Source organism: Cupressus sempervirens, chromosome 8 (assembly GCF_028749045.1).
Source record: "Cupressus sempervirens isolate cs-2001-9-10 chromosome 8, ASM2874904v1, whole genome shotgun sequence".
Taxonomy (NCBI): Eukaryota; Viridiplantae; Streptophyta; class Pinopsida; order Cupressales; family Cupressaceae; genus Cupressus; species Cupressus sempervirens.
The window spans coordinates 683,069,180-683,092,164 of record NC_143125.1 but is presented as its reverse complement, the minus strand read 5'-3'; the positions used below and the strand labels follow the sequence as shown (position 1 = coordinate 683,092,164).

Sequence of the window (22,985 nt, the reverse complement as noted above, 5' to 3'; positions counted from 1 at the left end):
CTACCTCTATAACATACAGGTAAAAAAGTAGAATTTGTCAACAAGATTTTCACTAAACAATTCAGCCGCCAAATTATTAGACGCAAGTTTCAAATATGTTTCCTACTTATAAAAAATAAAAAATAAAAAATAAAAAAAATTATTAATTGATATTTTTCTTATAATAAAATATTATTATGATCAAGTAATTTCAGGGAGCGAACTCGTAAACTCAGTCCATTCTGTGTGTACTGATAAGGAATTTTTTTTTGGGACTCATTTGTTTTTTTTGGGACTATGGTCTGTACCAGTGCCCGTTCGCAATCTTGACTACTCTGCTGTCGCTTATGCTATCCTTAGAATTTCACGACTAAACGACAAAATTAAAATTATAGTGACACGAGCCTATCAGCACATATCAGAAAGCATTCTCTCAATTAAATTGATGGGCCGAAAATATTCTATCATACAGAGTTGTATATGGCCAGATTTCAGTGCAATTTTTGCAGCTCTGAACATTGACTGTCGTCTACGGCCCCAGAAATGGAGACATAGCTTGATGAAAATAACTCTCAGGTAAGAATAGTTAAGTTGTTATTTCTGAGAATTCGACCCTAGTGCTTTGAATTTCAGACTCCTACCTACTTACAAAGAATTTACGGTGGGATTTCCTGGGCTTTTGGAGTAATTGTAGGGAATCGAGACTGTTTTTAAACATATTTGTGACATTTTTTGTGGAATCTAACATATTGACCATTGGCTGCTCATGATTTAGTATTACATTTGTAAGACTTTGTCCATGGAGTTAAATTAGTGCTCATGTTCTTTTCCTTTGCCTTGGTAAGACTTCTGTGATGGTGGGTATCAGTCCCACTCTTTGATTCTTGTTCTTGCATTTTGTTTATAAATTTTAGAATCATCCCTGTTCCATGCGCAAAATTGTGGACAGGCGCCACTGCTTCGCCACTGATTCGCTTGTCTATTTCAAAAGCCGCCTTTAGGTTTGCTCTATAATTATGGATTGCCATTTCTAATTCCTTCCAGCTCTTATACTATGTTGAAAATTTTGAGATATGCTAGTATTTTCACACAAAATCTATTTCATACAATTAAGCTGCCCTCGTTATGGCATTCCTTCCTTTTTCACCATTCTCTTGAAGTAAACTTTCCGCCTATATACATCCATTTCCAATGAACATCTTCCTCATCTTGTATCTTGCATGTTAATGATCTCATCATAATTTGGGACTTTCAAATGCGTCTTCATGATCTCCATTTCTGAACTCAAAGAATGTCCATACCTCCACTGCACTACATTTCATTGTATTGTCAAATAAATCCTCTGCTTCTGCTGAGATGAAATCTCCTTAGCTGCATATCTCATTTTTCATGATTTCATCGAAAAGCTCTCCCAATTGATTTTGCTAGTCTCATTTTGCTTGGTCAAATATTATTGCTATACCCAGGCTTTCATTTTCTTTCTCGTCACTTTATGCAACCATATGAGCTTCTTCAAGGGCACCTAAACCTCGTCATGATCATCTTTCGCAGCATTTATACTCTCTTTTCTCACTGCTGCAATATGAAAGAATTCTGACCTTACTTTGTTCTTATTTGTTAAATGTTTTCACCAATAGCCTCCTTGATTCTCTTTTCTCCTCTTATAATAGGAAACTCTCTTTTCTGTTGTCTACTTCACCACCTTCATCTCATTCACACGGAAGATCTTTGCTTCTGTAGCTAAGCCACTCTAGAACTGCTTGTAGTCATATTCTTGTTCAAGAGGCTGATTCTAAATTTTATCTTCTTCATTGTGGTCATCAAAACCTCCCCTTCCTCAGGGTCTTCTTTTTGCATCTTCATCTTCCTGAAACAGAAAATCTTCTTCATTTCCTTTTAGCTCCCTTGCAGTAGTAATACCTGTTTCTAGAATTCTATAATGGCTTGCGCAAGCTCTGGCAACTTCTTCATCTCTTCAGTCTATGGCACAATTAGTATAGAACAACTCCTTGTCTTCCTTCTTCTTGCTTTGGCTTTCACTCAAACTTGTATTAGCCTTAATGCAGCTTCAACTCAGCCACTTGGGTTGTCTGTTGTAATCTTCCTATTGCAATTCAACAGAAGATACTATCATCCCTAAACTACTCTTGGCCTTTTTCCCACTTCTTGTTCTCTGCCCACTTATGTAAGATGGAGAACAACCTATATCCTCTACCCATTGTTTTCTCATTGGAGAATTAGAGCTCGCCTCTGTTTGGATCTTCAGTTCTTGACTCACCACCGCTCTCTATATCTTTCACCCTCTATTTCCTCAATAAAGGATAAAGACTAGCACCTACATGAAAATTTCACTTCTCTACCCAATTCTCTTGTTAGAGACCCAACTTCTCTTTCTTTTGTTTTCTGCTTCCCAGAATTGAAGCCTGCTCAAATACTGTACTAATGAAGTCATGGAAGGAGAACCATTTAAGGACTGCCTAATTCTTGCAGCCGTAGTAATTTGTCCCAAGAGAAGTAACACATCAAGCACCATTATTTTCACTCCACCATGAGTGAAACCTGCATTCAGTGTAATGATAATCATAGCGTTTGTTTCTTGGAATAAAAGACAGTGCATACAGTCTCTCCCCTCTCCAGTAGACCGAACCAAGCATCTGCTTATAAAGGAATCAAACACGTTATCAGCCTACCCTGTATTCCTTTAAGACATTCCATACCCATACTAGGTACTATGGGAATGGGTTTATAGAGGAGTGCACCTGGGTATGTGTTGGGTACGTACTTGGGCATCTGAGTATGTCTAGGTATATACCTTGGTGTTCTAAATCCATCCAAAGGCACCAAGTGCCGAAAAGTATCAAAAAAAGACATAATTTTTTTTTCTCCTGAAAAACCTAAAAGCATCATTCACCCAATACAATATCGTTTTTCTCTATTAACACTCTCCTTTCTCATTTTCTTTAAATTGTTTTTGGGGGCATAGCCCGAAACTTGCGCTTCTAGCCGATGGGGAAACCAAACGCCCACACCCCTTCTATTGTTGCATTTTTCTTACATCCAACACCTTGTGCAACTTATTGTAGCTGCCCCTCAAACCCCCACTAGTTAGTAGAATGTCTTGTCACATAAGAAATTTGATTACAATGATAGGGTTTGCGAGTGGACCTTAACCTCATCTCCTACCAAGAATTCCTTATGTCTCCTAGTCCTATCAGCCTTCTCCTTATACTTTTGATTCATATTTTCCAAATGATGCTTGACCTCTTCATGTAATGACTTCATAAAATTCACAAATTCCTCTACCTCAACACTCCTTTTGTCCTCTTGCTTAAAATTCCCCAAGTCTGGAACTCCCTTAAGATTCATGCCAGTAACTACTTCAAATGGCGTCTTTCCATTGTTCCTATTCACCAAACTGTTATATGCAAATTTTGCTTGTGCTGAAACCAAATCCCAAATACCAGGCTTATCCCCAACCAAGCTCCTCAACAAGTTCCCTAAACTTTTGTTCACGACCTCTATTTGTCCATTAGTTGGTGGATGAAAAGTAGAACTAAACCTCAAATCAGTATTCAGCTTCTTCCAAAGTGTCTTCCAGAAATACCCTATAGACTTGCTATCCCTATCTGAAACTATACTTCTTGGTATCCATGCAATTCTTCAATCTCCTTAAAGAATAAGTCAGCTACATGTATTGCATGCGATATCTTCTTACCAAGAATGAATTGTGACATTTTAGAAAATCTATCCACGACCTCAAATATAAAATCATTACCTCTTTGTGTATTCAGTAATCCCATAACAAAATCCATCCTAATACCTTCTCAAGGTCCGCTAGCTATAGGCAAAGGAGTATACAAACCTACATTTTGACTGCTACCCTTAGCAACTTGACAAACTTTGCAACTTTGAACAAATTTCTTGACATCCTTATAAATTTTTCGCCAATAATACCTCTGACTCACCAAACTGTCTGTCTTGTCAATGCCAAAGTGCCTGTCAAGTCCTCCACTATGTTTCTCCTTAATCAGATTATCCCTCATTGATCATCTAGGTATGCATAACTGAACTCCTTTGAACAACATATCATCTTGAATGAAATAATTTAACCACTTTCTTTGGTCAACTACAACAAGTTCCTTACAAACCTTCTATGCTTCAGCAAAATCAGGATTTATCTTATACAAGGTATTTAATTCATCAAACACAAGCACTTCTATTCCCATCTCCGTCAGCGAACTCCTTCTACTCAATGGATCAACTACTCTATTTGACTGTCCACTCCTACATTTTAATTCAAAAGTATAACTCTGCAAGAACCCAACCCATCTCGTGTCTCTTTGATTTAATTTTCCTTGACTACTCAATTATTGCAAGGTCTTATGATCGGTATACAACACAAACTCTTCAAACAATTTTTAATATCCCCACTTCTTCAAGGCTTAAACTATGCCATAAAATTCTTGATCATAAACTTAATATTTCCTCTTGGTATTTTTCAACTATTCACTATAAAAAGAAACAGGTCTACTTTCTTGACTTAACACAAATCCAATTTCATTCCCACTTGCATCACAATCCACTTGAAATACTTTGTTGAAATCCGGTAAAGCCAGTAGTAGTTGTTCAAAAACTTTTTGCTTCAATAACTCAAAACCCCGGTCTGCTCGATGTGTCCATCTAAAATCCTTCTAATAAACACTCATGCCTCTGCCATAGGATTACAAACCAAACTGAAATTTCTAATAAACCTCTAGTAAAAACTGGCCAATCCATGAAATGATCTAACTTCCCCACCACTCTCTGGTGTAGGCCATTCCACCATTGCTTTAACCTTCTCAAGGTCCATCTTCAAACCTTCAACTGAAATCACAAATCCAAGATATACTATCTCTTCCTTCATGTAATAACATTTCCAGATATTGGTCAACAATTGTTCTTCTTTCAATCCCTGCAATACTTATCTTAAATGTAATAAATGTTCTATTATGGTAAATCAATGTTGTTGTAGTTGTATTAAACAGAGGAAATGAAAGTTTCTTATATAGATTTACAAAGATGATGTTTCTAAAATAAACAATTATAAACTAAAGACAAAAATAGAAACTACAAACTAAACTAAAGACTAACTAAGATGACCATTAAAGAAACATTAGAATGTTCTAATACCCTTCCTTAATGGTCATTGTCTACCTATTGTCTTTTGGTCACAAATTCTACAAAACATTTTGCTATTGCTGAGACCCTCCCTGGATCTACAAAATGTTAATGACCAAGAAGCCAAAATGAACCCATAAAAGAATAGAGAAGGGTGTCCCCTTCTTTAGAATGCTTTGCAATGAGATACAAGAGCCTGCCACTAACTCTGGCATGGAGATGAGTCTGTTACCAACCTTCCTAGAATCAACAGAACATTTGACTAGAAATCATTAGGAAATATTCAACTTGATGTTGGATAACGAAGCTACTCTTTCCTAGAGACGGAGATAGACATTGAGAACAACTAGCGCAATTTTGAGGAAAAATCGGCAAACCCTCCAAACTTTGCAGATGAGCACAATACCCCAAAATAGATTGCAAAAAACCATGATTTTGAAGGAGAAAAATCAGAAAAAACAGACATGATTTTTGAGGTGAAAAATTGATCAAAACGAGCATTATTTTTTAGGTGAAAAATCAATCAAAACCAACGTGATTTTTGAGGTGAAAAATCAATCCAAACCAGCATGATTTTTGAGGTAAAAAATAAACCAAAACCAGACAATACAAAGCCTTTTTTTTTAATAGGAAAAATGGTAAACCCCACCAGATAATTTTTGAGGCAAAAATTATAAACTCACAAAGGAATCCCAGACATCTTTGCGAATTACAGAATCAAAATTTTTTCTAGGGAAACAATTATGAAAACCCATTAGAAAAGTTTTCAAGGGAAAAATTTATGAAAACTTATTAGAAATTTTTAAGGGCAGCAAAACATGAGACTTCGCAGGGTAAACCAACACATGCAACAAACATGCAAGTGCATGCAACTTAAAAAAATCAGAGACGCTGCAACCAAGAAATCGCGAGATCAAAACCCCTAAACCAGGCTTGCGATTTCTTGCAAAAATGCTCGAAGACGAACTACAAAAGTTTCATAAAATACCTCTAACGATTTTTGTTTCTAAAAATTGAAAGGCAAATTTCTAGAAAAAATTCCAGATTAGAAAAGGCTCGAATTTTCTTTAAAAAATCTGCCAAATTTTATGAAATCCCATTGACTTGCTCTGATACCATATTGTGGTAAATCGATGTTGTTGCAGTTGCATTAAATAGAGGAGATGAAAGCTCCTTATATACATTTACAAAAACGATGTTTCTAAAAGAACAAGCATGAACTAAAGACAGAAATAGAAACTACTAAATAAATTAAAGACTAACAAAGGTGACCATTAAAGAAACATTAGAATATTCTAATATGTTCTTCCTTACTAAAAAATCAAAATATCATCGTGGTATACAATCACAAATTTACCCAATAATCTCTTCAATACCACATTCATTAGCCTCATGAAAGTATTTGTAACATACTAAAATTTTAGAGCTAATTAATTCTAAATTGAAATAACAGATTTAATTCTCAACATAATAGAAAGAGATTACAGTTAAACAATTACTCAAAAACTTCACATGAAAAGGAAAATACGAGCTAACTACTTCATTTATTTGCATTTAAATAGGAAAAAAAAACGGTTAGTTAACATGACATCTAGTTACTAACTACTATTTCCATTAGAAGAATATTTAAAAGAAATCTGCATTCACACAAGAATTAAATGAAACTAAAAAAGGGATTACTAGAGTAAAGACAGAAGCTGAAACAAAGTTGTGCAAGCCTTGACATCAGGAAGAGAGGAGAAGCATTGCCATGGGCTTAACCTTCCAATCGCGGACCCTTAGCATCCCCTCACAATCTCCAATGAGAAAGGCCCTCCCTACCTTAGGAGTTGGCTTGGGACACCCTTATCTAGCCATTGAGCATCCTAGTGTTAGAGTGTCGACTAGGCAACTGTCAAGACTGTGGACACATTCCAACCAGCCCATCTTACAATTGCTAGCACTTTGACCTCTAGTGATCATGGTGGCATACGCCATTCACTACCTTGGCCAAGGATTGTGGATGGGCAACTCATGTGCTCGATCACCCACCGCTCAACTTGACAACAAAAAAATACATTTGGATTACCATTGTTGGGTTGATATTTTGCAACCGACAGTTTTGGGTAAAATCCAGTTGCAAAATAGGATGACCAACCACAGCGTGTGAGATAGTCTCTCTTACCTTAAAGGGGAGGTTCCCCCTTCTCACCGTTCCTTGGATCAACTCAAGGTAAGCAAGAAGTTGAGAGATTTTGTAAGGGGCGTTATCAATATTCTTTCCTCTTATCTTTCAGAAAAGAATCCACTTACCCATAGAGCGAGTAATGGGTAAGATGAAACCTCAAACTACACTTCTATATCGAAGTCCTGTTTTAACCTATTCTATAAGAATAACCTCTACCATTGCGGCACAAAGACTTCCAGAAGTAGGGGATTCTAACTATTTTTTGTGAATTTGAGATGGTAATACAAGCTACAGTCAAAGCTCTTAGTCTATGTATTGCACAACTACTCCCAGTCAAAGCTTTGGCTCCGATTGCTTCTTAAATCATCATGCTCTATTATTGAACACACAATAATAACATGAATCAAAGACAATAGGCACAAATTACAATCAAAGCTTCTAATTTGCTCTATCACAAATGCTTCTAGTCAAAGCTTCGAATTCAATTGCTTATTTTATTCACTTTTCTCCCAAATTCGTACTACACAATCAAAGTTATGCTTGCGCAAGTTTGGCAGAGCTTTCTTGTATACACAAAGAAGATTTTTGCAATGAGGGGGCACTCCTTTATATAGGCAAAGGAGTTGAGAAAAAAGTGGAGGAAAAAATGGGAGCAACTCAACCAACTTTGACCCGGTCTAACTAATGGGAGAAATTATTGGGTTACATGCAACTGCACATGCTACTCGTATTACATGCAGTTACATCTTTTCATGCAATGCATCTTCGTCAATTACAAACATGAAAGAAGAAGAAGAAAGGCCAAAGAGAATTAAAACAATCCTAGGGATTGTTTTGAAGAACCTTGAACTTGGCAATGCAATCCCGGATGATCATAGGATCAGGAGTTCTTGTATTTCGTGTCACACCTTGATAACTATGGTCTTGTGTTTTTTGATAGCCTCTAACTCTATTTGACGAATTGTCCGCTGTCATTTGAAAACTTGATGTGATCAAATTTTTCTCACTCAAGTTGTTATGAATTCTCCTTTGTAGATTGACACATTCTGGAATCTCTGACACTTTGAAAACTTTCTTGACAGTATCCATATGTAAACTTGGAATAACTTTCCATCAGCACCTTAAACTTTTTTTTTTTATGAAACGAAATGCTTGGCGCATTCCCACACAAACTTAGGTTCTCAAACAACCATTGGAAAAATGGAGAACGGAAGAATTCTTGCTTCTTTGATTTGAAGCACACCTTCTTTATTGGATGTCTTCATTCTTTATAAAAATCCAGAGATATCTTGACTTGCTGCAACATGAAAGTTTCAATGGGATTGAATTCATGAAAGCTTTGAGATTTGAGTTACAATGATGAATCCATGAGGAGTGGGTATTTGAAGTATGGATTAGATACTTATGAAATAATGAAACACATGTGATGGCTGTAAATGAACTAGAAAGCATATGTATTTGGATGGAAAGGGCCAAAGTCAGACTTGGAAGGAGATGGATATGCTTTAAGACATGAAGGTGGAATGCATGGGAATGCGTGTGAATGAAGACTCTTGACTTTTAAAAAGTGACTTGGGCTTTCAATATGTCATTGCACAAAAAGTGGATTATATGTATATGCAACATGTAATGAGAAATGGAAAGTGAGATGATATGCGAATGTAGATGGAGGATGAGCTTACATGTATGTGTGTGTGAAGGATGAGATGAAATGCTTTATGACATGGAATGATGGAATTACATGTATTTTACTCATGAAGTGTAAGTGCATATGGAAAGAATGAGTACAATGTGCCTTGAGGCGAAGTGAGCTTTTATAGACGTCTTTGAGGAAAGGTGAAGTCCAAGTACATGAGAAAACATGTGCATGACATTTTTTAACCTTATAAAAAGTGTCTTTTAGTCAAAAGTGGGTTCTGGAGATGTAATTACACGTAAGACTTTTCATGTGATCATGTCGTGTGATTGGATATGGAAAGTGAGATGAGTGGAAATGGAAATGGAAAATGGGATTATATGTACGTGCGGATGATGGATGAGATGAAAAACATGTAATCACATTTGACGAATGAGATGCAAAATGTTGTGATATGAAAAGATGAATATGGAATGAAATGATGCTCTTGCATGAAATGGAAGGTGGAGTGAAATGAAACATGACGAAGTTCTTGGGAAAGAACTTGCAACTTCTCCAAAATGCAGAAAAACTGGAAAGCAAGCACACAAAACACAAAACAAACTTCAAAAGAAAAATGTACCTTTGGCAAATGACTCAAACACGTCAACAAGAAAAACACTTTAATATGCAATTTCGAATTTGGAGTTTGGGAAAAAACCAAAAATATGAAAATGAACCATTTCATCATTTTAAAAGGAAAAATACACTTTCCATGGCAACAAAATCAACAAGTGTAAAACATCAAGCTAAAACATGTACAAAATTAGCAAAATAAGTACAAATTTATTAACAAGAAGGAAAATGTCCACTTACATGATGATTATGTGCCAAAAATGAAGGAGGGAAAAGCTCTAATATTGAAAAATTCTCCAACAAACTTAGATCTTTTCAAACTTTGCAAGAGGAATCCATAGTGGGCAGCAAATGAGGCATTTTTTATGCACAATGCCAAAAATATGCCCTAAGAATGCTCAAACTTCCACCGTTTTTGGCAAATGCATGCCCTTTGGCCGTTTTTGGATAAAAACGTGTCTCAAATCTGCATGTTAGAAGTCGTTTTTCACTTCCAAATGCAAAAGCATGACCCTTGGTGTATTGCAAATGATTGAAAATGCCAAAACGCCTCTTTTCCTTGCAAAAACGTGATTTAAATCACTCTAAAATGGACTTTTTGGAGAAAAATGTGACTGAAAATCATCATAAAGAAATTGTTTTTAGCATAAAAACAAACATCTATAGCATGGGAATGCCAAAAGATGCAAAAACGCCTCTTCTCCATGAGATGTTCGAATCATTCCATGATCAAATCTAAGCATTGGAGTGAAAATGGGTTCTTGGAGGGCACACACATGAAGTTTCTTCAAAAACGGGTTTTAGAGGACCAAATACATGTGTTTCAATGCAAAATGCATCTTTTGGAGCTGTATGCATATATCAAAAACATGTGATGAAGCAAAAGCTCACCTTTTTGGTGCATATGCATGTTTAAGTCATATGCATATGCAACTCAAAGCAAAAAAGCTCACCTTTTTGGTGCATATGCATATTTAAGTTATGTAGCTCATCTTTTAGATGTCATTGCACATTTTAAGTGAGTTTACATGCAATAGCACCAAAAAGGTCCACTTCTAAGTGTTTTTACACTTTAAATTGAATGTTATATGCAATGGCATGAAAAAGGTCCACTTTTAAGTGACTTTTTACATGTAATAACATGAAAGGGGTCCACTTTTAAATGATTTTACACATTTAAGTGATAATAATAAGCACATGTCAATTTAATTTGATAAAACTTAAATAAGACATAAATTATATTTACATTATCATATTAACAATATAATGTGTAAATATAATTTACCAAGTAGTATTTACTAGAGCATTTGATTTAAATGTCAAAAATTAGATTGAACTATATAGTTGATATAGTCACTTAAGTGAAATATCAAAAAGCAACTCAACTTAAAAATATAACATAAAGTGTACTATAGTTACTTTAAGTGAGAAATCAATATGATAAAGGAACATAAAAACATAATATAAAGTGAATTTATGTTATATTTTTTTAAAAAGTGAATGTAAACTTAAATATATAACATGATATTTTTAATTCGTGCAGTTGCACCTAAAAAGTCCACTTTTTGAGCACTAAATTGGTCATATCTTTTGATTGCCAACTCCGATTAAGCCCCAAGATAAATCAAATCGAAGGGAAAACCAAAAGCAATGACAAACAAAACCAAATGACTAAAAAACAATAAACACACACTTAAAATGAGAAAAATGACTTTGAAGGCATAAAAGTTCAAGCATAGGCTCGACAAACAGAAAAATGAGAAAATACTTGATGAAAGCCTTTAGAGTAAGAAATTGCTATGTGAATTGGAGTTGATTGATCAATCAAAATTAAGCAATCAAATAACAAATTCAACTTAGAGAAATGTGAAACTAGGTTGAAAAAGTTTCATATTGTTACCTACATTTGTGGTGACAAAATGCAGGACAACAGCCATGAGCTTTCACTATTAAGTTATGAAAAATATTATTATTATTATTGATTTGTTTGCTCCCTTTTTACTTCAGGGTTTATCACAATTTCCTCCCTAAGCTCGACCTTGCTAGTCCTTAATTCCTTGGAAGATTTTCGTGATTCTTGATCTCTTATTCCTTTGTCATATACGTTTCATCCTTTGTAAAAAGATCTTTATCTCTCTGACCTGACCATGTTTCCCCTCGCGTTTTTCTGTTGCGATTTTTCTTAGGCACTTTCCCGGGATGAGTGTCTCCATGGCCGTTGTTGGTAGTTCTGCACCTGTTGGTGTTAGACTGCCCTCTATTGCTGTCTACATGTTTGTTTCTAGTTACAGTGTTCTCTCTTTTGACGACGGAACTGGGGCTTCGCATTTATAGGGGTTATTCTTTTTCCTTTATTCTGATGATGGAAACCCTAGTTTTTCGTGTTCATTCGCATGATCTTCTTTTGGCTTCAGCTTCATTTGGTTGGTGTCTACTTGTTCCGCGAGGGTTGCTTCTCCTTCACGTGATTTTTTGTTCTCTCGACTCCTTCCCCTTCACGGGTTTTCTGGCATCATTCTAGACGTCTCTGTGCTTATTTTCAAGGCTGTTGCCTATTTAGTTTTGCGTCCTTTGTCAAGGTCACTGGTTTGGGATCGATTCTTTGCTATTTGGTGTTCATCCAGCTTACCTATAGGTTTCAAACCCTAGTATACTGGCGGGTACAATGACAACAAGCGATTCCTCTCAAAATCAAACCATCACATACCAGCATTTATGTGATTGCGTTTAGAAGTTGGAAAATGATAACAACTTGCTCAAAGAATGGGTTTTGAATTGACAGCAAAAATTGCAAGCCTCAAACAGTCTACGGCATTGAATGCCTTGAGTATTCAACATTTTTCAAATACTTTCATCTCTTAAACACTGGGGTTAAAATCCAATATTGAGGCTGTCATTGAACAGCTAGATAGGCTGGACAAAATCAAAGAACAACAGACCGAAATGGCAACAATACACTCTTCTCTGATTGCGGAAACTGAACAAAATGTGAAAACATGGGCTTCTCTTTGCACTAATACAAATACTACTACCCCTAGGTTGAGTATAGACAAGATTGTTTAAGGTAAGATTGACAACAAGTGGGTGCGGTGTGCACGTGAGCTCAACTTGCGTGTTCGTGGTCTTACACCTACTTCCAACCTTGTTGCTGGTGGACATTCCTCTCTCTGATCACCTTGGTATCTCAAATATTACCTTGGATAGATGTTGGTTTGGTATGGGAGACATCCTTTTCATCAGATTTTTCTCTTTTGTAGATAGGCTTCGTGCCCTTAGAGCGAAGAGAAAGTTGTTTTCTCTCCCCTCTAGATGAAGAACTTACTAAGTCACAGGTTATAAACTCAAACATGCTCGGGGAATTGTGGCAAATCAATGGCTATCAGTGGCTATCAGTTTGTAGAGAGGAGGTTCGGAATTCTCGTGGGGTTCGTGGGTCAGGGGGTGTTGCTTGCTTGGTTCGTGATGATATCTATAGTTTCACATCAGTTGTTCACTCTGACGCCTTTGCCAGATTTATGTGGGTCCGTATTTGTCGGCGAAAACTCCGACAGAGAGAGATTTTTATTGCGGTTTGTTATTTTCCATTGACCACCTCTCCTCATGCCATTCATGACCCGGAGAATGGAGATCCTTTTTGCGACCTTTAGGAGAGCATTTCACAGTTTGAGGCTTTGGGTGACATTATTGTTCTTGGGGACTTCAATGCTTGAACCAGGGATCTTCAAACTCCTTTGCATGATTGTGGTTCTGATTCAAACTACACTTCTGAGTTAGACCCAACTACTATGGGACTTCAGCGCACCTCAGAGGATGTCCTTGGACTGCTCTCAGTTTATGGCTATCATCTCCTCCAGCTCTGTGAGTCTTTTGGATTGTTGATTCTGAATGGTTTATCTTTCCTTCTTGGATTGGACCTCTCTACCTGTTGGCCGCATTGTGGTGGTGCGAGTATTGTGACTCTATTATTTCCTCTCATTCCTTTATTTCTTCCATTCGCAATTTCACCATCTTGCGTCTCCCCTTGATTGATCATGCTCTTCTTAGCATTTCTTTGTACGTTTCACCCCGCGCGTTGCACTCCCTTCAGTGTTCTCATTGCCCGGCTGATCTTGTCTCCTTTCCTACTCGCTTTCATTACCTGGTGAACTTTTCATTTATCACCTTAGGAGATTTCTAACACTTGCTAGTTTTAGTGAGTCGCTTGATGCATCTGACATGTTTGATTCACTTGCCTTTGCCATCTGGGATTCTTCTCTCCTTTATATTCCTCACCATTCCCCTCCCTCTCTCAGAGCTAAGCGTCATAATACTTGCCCTATGAATAAATGGTTTGATACTGATTGCAAAGCTTTCCATCGCTTGGTTCACATCGCCCTTGAGACTCAGTCTCCTGCCTACACCCACCTGCGCCTTTCATACCTTCATTTTCTTCACCACAAGAAATGTTCTTTTGCCTCTTTTCAGTGCAGAACCCTTTGCTCCACACTTATTTAGAATCCCTAGATCTTTTGGTGTACTCTTTGCCCGCGGTGCTCCCCCCATCCTCCACTCTCGACTACCTCTCTCTAACCTCCCATATCATTATGCTTTATGACATTCTTGGGCCGCCACCTCTTCACTCCACTACACCTCCTACTGCCATTTGTTCACCTACTCTAGTATTATTGAGGCTATCAGATCTTTGAGATGCAATAGAGCAACTGATGAAGAGGGTTTCTAGGTAGAACTTTCCAAACTTGGTGCTTCGGTTCTTGGATCTTACCTTCCTACACTCTTTAATAGAGTGGTTTGCATTGGGTTTCCTGAGTCCTAGTCTAGACATGTGGTTTACCCTATTCATAAGTTTGGGCCTGCTTTTGATTCAGGTAACTATAGAACTATTATGATCAGACATGCTTTTGCCAAATTGTATGCCATTGCTCTGAACACCATGTTATCTAGTGAACTTGATAGAAGAGGCTGTAGAGCTAAGGTGCAGGCTGGGTTTCGGGCAAACTATCAGACTATGGACCATGTTTTCACGCTGCGGGCTATCATTGAAGAGGCTAGGCACTGTTCTAAGAAGGTATATTGTTGTTTTGTGGACTTCCGTAAGGCTTTCGACTTTGTTCCTAGGTTGGCCTTATTTTAGAGAGTTCAGGAGATTGGGATCCCAGATTTGTTACAGGCTGCTATTATGAGGCTTTATGAGAAGGTAACCGGTAGGCTCAAGACTCTAGAGGGTTTTTCTGTTCCGATTCAGAGTATCATTGGAGTGAAGCAGGGCTGTCCTCTTTCTCCTACACTGTTTGGCTTGTATATTGATGAGTTGGAGGATTTTCTTGTGAACACCTCTCAACCGGGTGATGGGTGCTATTTACATCAGGTTTTGATTTCCATTCTCCTATTTGCTGATGATGTGGCTCTCTTGGCCTTTTCTCCCAACAACTTGCAGAGACTCCTTGATGGATTGACTTCTTTTTGTGATCAGTGACAGCTTGTAGTGAATTTATCTAAGACTCGGGTTATGGTCTTTAACTGTTTAAAGACTCTCATCTTCATTTCTTCTTTCAAGGTCAGGAGGTTGAGATTACTTCCTCTTATATGTATCTCGGTGTGAAGTTCTCAGGGCCGCGTTTTAGCTTGAGACCAGCTATTCAATCTAGAGTTAGTAAGGGCATGGGTTCTCTGACTTTGCTAGAAAGACAGTGCTTTAGACATCATGTTCAAGATATTTCATCCAAGTTGTCGCTTTTTGACTCCTTGGTTCGTCTGACAGTCCTCTATGGCTCGGTGGCTTGGGAGCCTTCGCTTATTGCTTCTGATTGGGCTTATATAGAGAGGGTTCAGACATTAATGTTACGGCATATCATAAGATGTCACAAACTCACTCCTCACAACATTGGCTTAGTTGAGTTTGGAGCTCATCCTCTCAAACTTGCTGCCATTTTTGACTTGATTTGGTTTCTTCATCGGCTTCCTGGTTTTATGAAGTTAGGGGTTGACCAGCACAGATACTCATCTAGCATACTGTTCTTCTATTGAGATTATGAGATCTAACACCTCTACTAGATCTCGCTGTTGGTATGCCCGGCCACCTCTTTACTGGGTTCGATTGGGATTGAGATAGATCGTCTTCCTCCTTATCAGTTTTCACTTGATGCTCCTGCTCATCTTCTCCCCTCACATCAAGAGTTGAATAAGCACGTCAGACAAGATATTTACAGACGGTACATTACCACTAACTGGAGTAATCCCCCGGGAGGTCTTCGACCTAGGATGGCATTCTATGCTGAGCATTTTCTTGTGCTTCAAGATGGTATTATTACTCGCCCTGCTTATCTCTATCGGTGCTGGAATCATGCTTTACGGCTTTCCTTAGGCTCATTCAGGGTTGGTTTTCACCATCTTCGAGTTCAGACTGATCACCATATGGATCAGGCTGATCGGATATGTCAATTATGTACTTTGGCAGAGGTTAAGACTAAGATCCACTTCATTTTTTGATGTCCTCTCTACTACAAGATCAAAGAGAGATTTTACTGCCTTTTTAGAGATTGTTCTTCTCTTTTGATGTTCTTTAGTTATATTGATCAACGGTGTCTTGCACTTTATCTTTAGGAAGCCACCCATCTTCGAGAGATTACCCTGTAGTCTTTTATACCTCAGGGGCATACTTCAGATCAGCTCATTACTGTCTTTTTTTCGCCCCTATCTTCTCCACGGGGTTCGAAAAGGCGTCCCAGTACTTCTAATTCTAGATTGATTAGACATTGCACCAGTCTCTCCAAACAACGACAGTCATACAATGGTTTTGCACGACAGTCTAAGACTATGGATCGTCCACGGGCTTACCCTTCTATTACTGACTTCTTTGTGACAAGGAAGGACCTTTAGTCCTTACCTTATCGTCTCTCTTGTTCTGTTTCTTGCTTTTGTTTCTTCTCAATCACCTTTTGGTGCTTTTGCTTTGGCTAGCTCTTCTGTTTGTATGCTCAATTCCATAAACCTTGTTGGTTTTTCATGGACATTAATATCATTATCTTATCTTTCTTATCTTATCTTATCTTATTGGCCTATGGCATCATAAGATATTAAGCTCATACGTCTGTTCTGTTATTTTGATGGATGTAGCCCATCTCAAAGACATATTGGCTATGCCTCTATATGGACCTCTTGATCAAATCTTTTTTACCATAGTTTGGTAATACCAATTTGCATAAACAATAATCATATATTTATCTCAGTTTAAAAGAATCACATGCAGTTTTGATTCTTGCAACAGGTATTAAAACAATGAGCAAGTTTGATAAACACGCTTAGCACATATGATTGTCAAAGTATTTGAAAAAAATTTCAGGCCCGATACTCATGACAATTCATGTACCAATGATATGGCATAACACATTGAATGACATAGCATTTGATATAAAAGGTTAGGCCTGATACTCATGATGTTTCACATACGATAGCATGAAGAATACCAAAGAAAGAAATGCATGACTTGATTTTGGAATTGGTTTGAAAAAGTAGTAACAGAGCGACCCAGTACAATTACTCTTGATTGGGTCGATGGCAACTTAGCTGGGCTTATGAGCTTTGACTCTAGAAATTAGCTTTAGTTTTAACACTTAATGAAGTACATTTCAAAATATATTGCAAACAATTCTCAATGCTTGGGAGTTGTAGATGGAATGAGGGAATGATGGATATTGTATTCGAAAAAGAGAGAGAGAGAGACCCTTCCGCAGGGATCATAGAACATATATATCTTGTAGCGGCTAAGAAAGGAACCTCCCATGGTTTAGTTAGAAACAACATGGACGCAGTGGAAAACTTTGCAAGATTGCCTTGTTTGAAATTCAAAAATAAATAAATAAAGAATACTCTTTGTTGTTCGGTAAAATGGGTAGTTAGAAAATTACCAGTGCGGCGACGGTTGTGTTGTTTCAGTGGCACCGTTTCAGACATTATAAATATTGTGGACACTTATGTATTTGGGCATCATTATCATTATGTGGAATATCATTGTTGTGTATGGAAAAGCATTTGATAATGAATAGTATTTTGCATTGATTATATGTTTTCTTTCCTGTTCGCCACGGGCTGAACATTTGGCGTCATTGCTAGTTCGAATTCAGGGTAGTATAGAAGGATGAAGATAAATGGGAAGAACAGTACAAGACAACCAGAAGACAAATGATGACGGCAAAACAAAATTTTTTGAAGGAGAGTACAAGATAGTGCAGAACTTTCACATTCTGTATTGCATAGGCTTGGAAACCTTCGTACGGAGGGAGGCCACAGAGAACGGGGTTACGATAGATAGTGTGTGGGATGATATGCACGCAAGCTGCACCATGAACAAGTTTTCAGACTAACTTCCTCGTCTGATTGCACAAGCCTTCGTGGCATAGAAGAGACGCCAGGAGGAAGCGGAACGCAAGGAATGCTATCAGGAGACTTTGAAGAAATGCTATGAGGAAAGAGATGCACGGCGTTGGAAAATTGAACCATTAGCAATTGCGCCGTGGTATCAAGGGCACGTAGAAATCTGTAATTGTCGCATAAGTCGACACATGATGTATACAGAATAAATAAATAAGAGTGTTCTGTTTTGATTTTCTTTTATAATGGTACTATATGCCAAATGCCCAATCTTTTGAATAAGAATAGGAATTTGAGGGAAGAAATTGACGAATTACAAATTGTGCATGGCGAAGCCGAGCGATGGCGGAGAATAAGACAACTCACTGGGGAACGAAATGAGGGGCAGTCGGAGGAATCAGCTAGTGTGGTGGTTGTAGCGGGGTTCACAGAAACCAACAAAGGGTGCCTTAGTTTGTCGGAATGGCGGGGACGGAGCAATGAGGGAATACTCGAGGAAACACGACATCGATTGGAAGTGCTTGAGGAGACAAAGGAGCAATTTTTACATTCATCACGTACACCACTACGAGAGCAAACCTATGAAGAAGGAGAAGAGGCGAGGCCGATAGAAGACATCGGTGCGAAAGGAAGTGCTAGAGAGGCACTGCACGGTGGTCAAAGTAACTCGTTGGGATCAACTTCTAATAGTTCAGCAACACAATCTAGTGGTAATCAACGGGCAAGAAGCACTATGTCTCAAAAGAAAAAACTCCCGAAGTTCACGGGCGACGGGAAGGAAGATCCCATATGGCATTGTTGTACATGTGAAACGATATGAACCGCCAAGGCGATCACGGATGCGGATGAATGGTTGAACCAATTTCCCGCTAGCTTACAGGTGGTAGCAGTGGATTGGTTCTATGATATGGACAAGGCAAAGATCTCCACATGGGATGATCTCAAGAAAGAATTCCAAGCAGAATTATGGACAAGGCAAAGGTCTCCACATGGGATGATCTCAAGAAAGAATTCCAAGCAAAATTCTGATTGCTTCGAGATGATAACAAGGTTGTAGCAGAAATCTACAACTGCAAACAAGGGAAGAAGGACATGGTTTGAGCCTACAATCGAAGGCTTAAAGATCTTCTTAGCCGGATGGGTACTCAACCGGTGAACACACTAAGAAATGCTGGTTTGTAGAAGGCCTCTACAGAAATTGAGAAGAAAAATAAAAATAGTTCCGCCCATGTCCTACACTGATGCAGATGACCATGGCTTAAATCTAGAAAGTGAAAGAAAAACAACAAAGAAGAAGAAGATGAGGAGAAGTAAATCTTCATCCTCCTCTGAGAGCGATAAATCCTTCGATGAGGGTAGCAATGCAAATAGCGAGGAGCCTAGCAAGAAAGTACAAGAACTTCAAAAAGACTTAGAACAGATGCGAAAGGAATTCAAATCCATGATGGGAACTAGTGGCCGCACGGAGGAAGGAGAAATTTGGTGCAGGATTGTAAAGAGAAGGGCCATTCAAAAGGAGCGTGTCCCAAAAAGGCGATGTGTGATATCTGTCAGGTCTTAGGGCATTCTACAAAGGAATGTCCGTTCAACATGAAGACTAGGAGCCAATAGATATTGTTTACACAAGAACAACCATCCACGTTTGGCACAAACAATGAGACCCAGGGCAACAATACTACCACATCCAGCGGCAACCAGAACAATTGTCGAGGAGGACGGGGTGGGAATGACAATAGAAATCGAATACAATATCATTCCAAAGGGAAGCCTATAATCCAATGCTGGGCATGTAACCAATGGGGCCACTTCACCAGAGAGTGTTTAAAGAATGACTTTGCAGAAATTATGTCAATAGTGTGGTCCAAGGGACCGCGGAGATGTGAATTGCCTGAAATGAGTAAATCTCATTGCTATCAACGAGGAAAAGGTTCTGGTTGTCACCCGTAACCAGGCTAAACAGGTCACCTATCTTGACCCCTGCACGGAGAAGCAAAGGCTGTGGGAGGCACGAGAGGACATAGAGAACGTAATGAAGGCTACGAAGGACAGGAAAGATGTTGTTCCTTGACAATCGGAGGGAGAAAACTTGGTCAATCAGATCCTACAAATGGAGGTGCCCATCAGAGTTCAAGACCTCTTACAAGTAGTACTGCAACTAAGGACGACATTACTGAATACCCACACACACGACAGAGACAAAAGGACAACCAACGTACCAGGAGGGTCCATGATAGATCCCATTTTGCTCATAGTAAGCAACGACTATCATTTGGCAGTGGTTGAGATGGAATCCTCGAAACCATCTCGACGGACACCATCGTGGATAGTGGGTCTGGGGTAAATGTTCTTCCCGAGGAGACGTGGAGGAAATTGGGAAAACCTACCTTGTAGCTGTCCACATTCAACCTACTTGGCGCCGATCAGTAGGGGATAAAACCCCTAGGGACCTTAATGGCTCAACAAGTAACTATCAGGATGCAGCCATTTGTGCTAGATTTTGTGGTAATCCCCTTGAAGAAGAAGTAATATGATGCCATTCTTGGCAGAGGATGGCTAGTGGCGGCGAAAGTAAATCATAACTGGAAGAAGAATATCCTGTCAATGGAAAGTGGAGGGGGGAAGTTTGTGATTGATCTCCGAACTCAAGTGGTAAGTGAAGAGATGGCATTGTTGTTGAAATCCGAGTCAGACGAAGAGCACCAGACAGATGAGGGAAAAATGGATCTGAAAGACGAAGGTGTTTTAGAGCTGGAGGAGTGTTCAGAAGACGAGACAAGTTCACTGAATGGACTTTTTCATTGTCAGATGGAAGACTATGTACTCTTCCATACATACATGCTTTGCGTGGAAGAACCTGAAGATGAGGAGGTATTCCCATCATAGGTCGCAGAATACAGAGAAGGAAACATAGAGATCAATGAGAGTCCTGCCCATTGCTTTGAAGGAAAAAATATAAGATACGAAGAGCTGTCCGTAGAGGTTACTAATCTTGGAGATGTGGAGAATCCAAGGAACATACTCGTGGGAGATGATTGGAACCCGGTACTGAAGGCCGCAGCATTCAAAATTTTTCTCGATTACAAAGATGTATTCGCATGGACTTACAAATATTTAAAGGGAATCCCGCCAGAGATATGTGTCCACTACATATATTTGGTACCTGGAGCCACACTTGTGCGGAAACGCCCGTACCGAATGAACAAAAACTACGCAACCCACATAGATGAGGAAATACAACACATGCTGGAGGTTGGCATAATATTCAAAGTTCAAACAAGCGAGTGGATGTCATCTATTGTGATATCGATGAAGAAGGACAGGATCCAAATCCGGATATGCGTGGACTTCCAGTGCCTCAACGCGGTCACAATAAAGGATCCCTTCCCGATTTCATTCACCGACACGATTTTGGAAGAAGTGGCCGGACACAAGATGTATTCCTTCATGGATGGATTTTCTGGCTATAACTAGATCTCCATTATTGAGGAAGACAAACTAAAGACTACTTTTGTGGTGGAGAATGGAGTGTATGCGTACAACCAAATGCCCTTAGGTTTGTGTAATGCACCTTCCACATTCCAGCGGATCATTTTGCACATATTCAACAAAATGTCGGTAGGCAACTTCTGCGCATTTCTGGATGATTGGTCCATTTTCAGTGGACAAGACAACCACTTAAAGGCACTTTAGGAATGTATAGAGAGGTGTCGACGGGCGAGGCTGGCATTAAACCCAAAGAAATTTCGGTTCATGGTTCCTCAGGGAAAACTACTTGGACATTGTTTGGAAGATAGGACTAAAGACCGACCTAGATAAAGTAAGGGTGATAGTGGAAATGGAAGCCTCGACGGACATATCGAGAGTCAAGTCCTTTCTCGGACACATTGGGTATTACAAACGATTTATAAAGAACTATGCCATAATTGCTCTGCCCCTAGACAAGTTGACACGAAAAGGAGAACCATACATTTGGACTTCTGAGCAAGAGACCGCCTTCTCAGAACTAAAGAATAGATTGCTGGGAGTGCCCATACTGGCCTATCCAAACTGGGAAAGGGAATTCCACGTCCATGTGGACGCATCAAACTTCGCTATCGGTGTGACATTGATGTAGACTAGTGATCATGGTCTCGATCATCTAGTGTATTTTACAACTTGGCTACTATCAAAAGCCGAGAGGAATTATAGTACCATTGAAAGGGAGGCTCTTGGGATGGTATACTCGGTACAAAAGTTCAAACATTACCCGTTGGCCACACCATTTACCTTTTACGTGGATCACCAGGCGTTGATGTACCTGGTGAACAAACCAATCATTGAAGGTAGAAATAGCAGATGGTTGCTACTACTACAGGAAATTTATTTTCAACATCGTTGTGCATCCCAGAAAGAGTCATGTCGTTGCCGATCAGCTCTCCCGAATCAAGTTCGGAGAGTCACCGGAAGGGGTCAATGACGACTTTTCGGATGCACATCTATTCAAAATCGCCATTCTTCCAGAATGGTACAAATCTATCGGGGAGTATCTATCAATATCCCAATTTTCGAGAGAGATGCTACCAGGCGAACGGCGGAAGCTAGTGCTAAGAAGCCGGACTTTTCAGCTAATAAATGGTCTTCTCTATAAGATGGGTCTTGATCAAATCCTACGGCAATGTGTAATGGAGGAAGAAGTGCAAAGTGTCCTAAGGGAAGCACATGAAGGATCGATAGGTGGCCACATGGGACTTGACACAACAGCACGAAAGGTTTTGCTTGCTGGGTTATTGTGGCCCACGCTTTACAATGACACACGGGAATGGGTGTTGAGCTGCGACACATGCTAGAGAGTAGGCAAACCGCTCAAAAGGGACTTCATGCTATTAAACCTGTCCCACGCCCAAGAGTTGTTTGAACATTGGGGACTAGACTTCGTTGGTCCCCTTAAGGCGAGTAGGGCCCGACATTGCCGATACATAGTGGTAGCCATGAAGTACCTAACAAAGCGGGTAGAAGCACAGACACTACTTGATAATTTGCAATCGATATGGCTAAGTTCTTATATGAACAAATCATCACACAGTA

General features: G+C 39.0%; 1 protein-coding gene across 2 annotated transcripts in view; it reads left to right on the top strand.

Moving 5' to 3' along the window:
• The first annotated feature begins 266 nt into the window (after positions 1–266).
• The window catches only part of LOC149544300 (protein NRT1/ PTR FAMILY 8.1-like), a 130,491-nt gene continuing 107,772 nt past the window's right edge, over positions 267–22,985 (top strand). Inside the window, exon 1 of one of the 2 annotated variants that reach the window (XM_089798774.1) lies at positions 267–555. The gene's annotated coding sequence lies outside the window, so the exon portion shown is untranslated. The remainder of the gene's footprint in view (positions 556–22,985) is intronic. The other variant, XM_089798775.1, reaches the window with a different exon arrangement.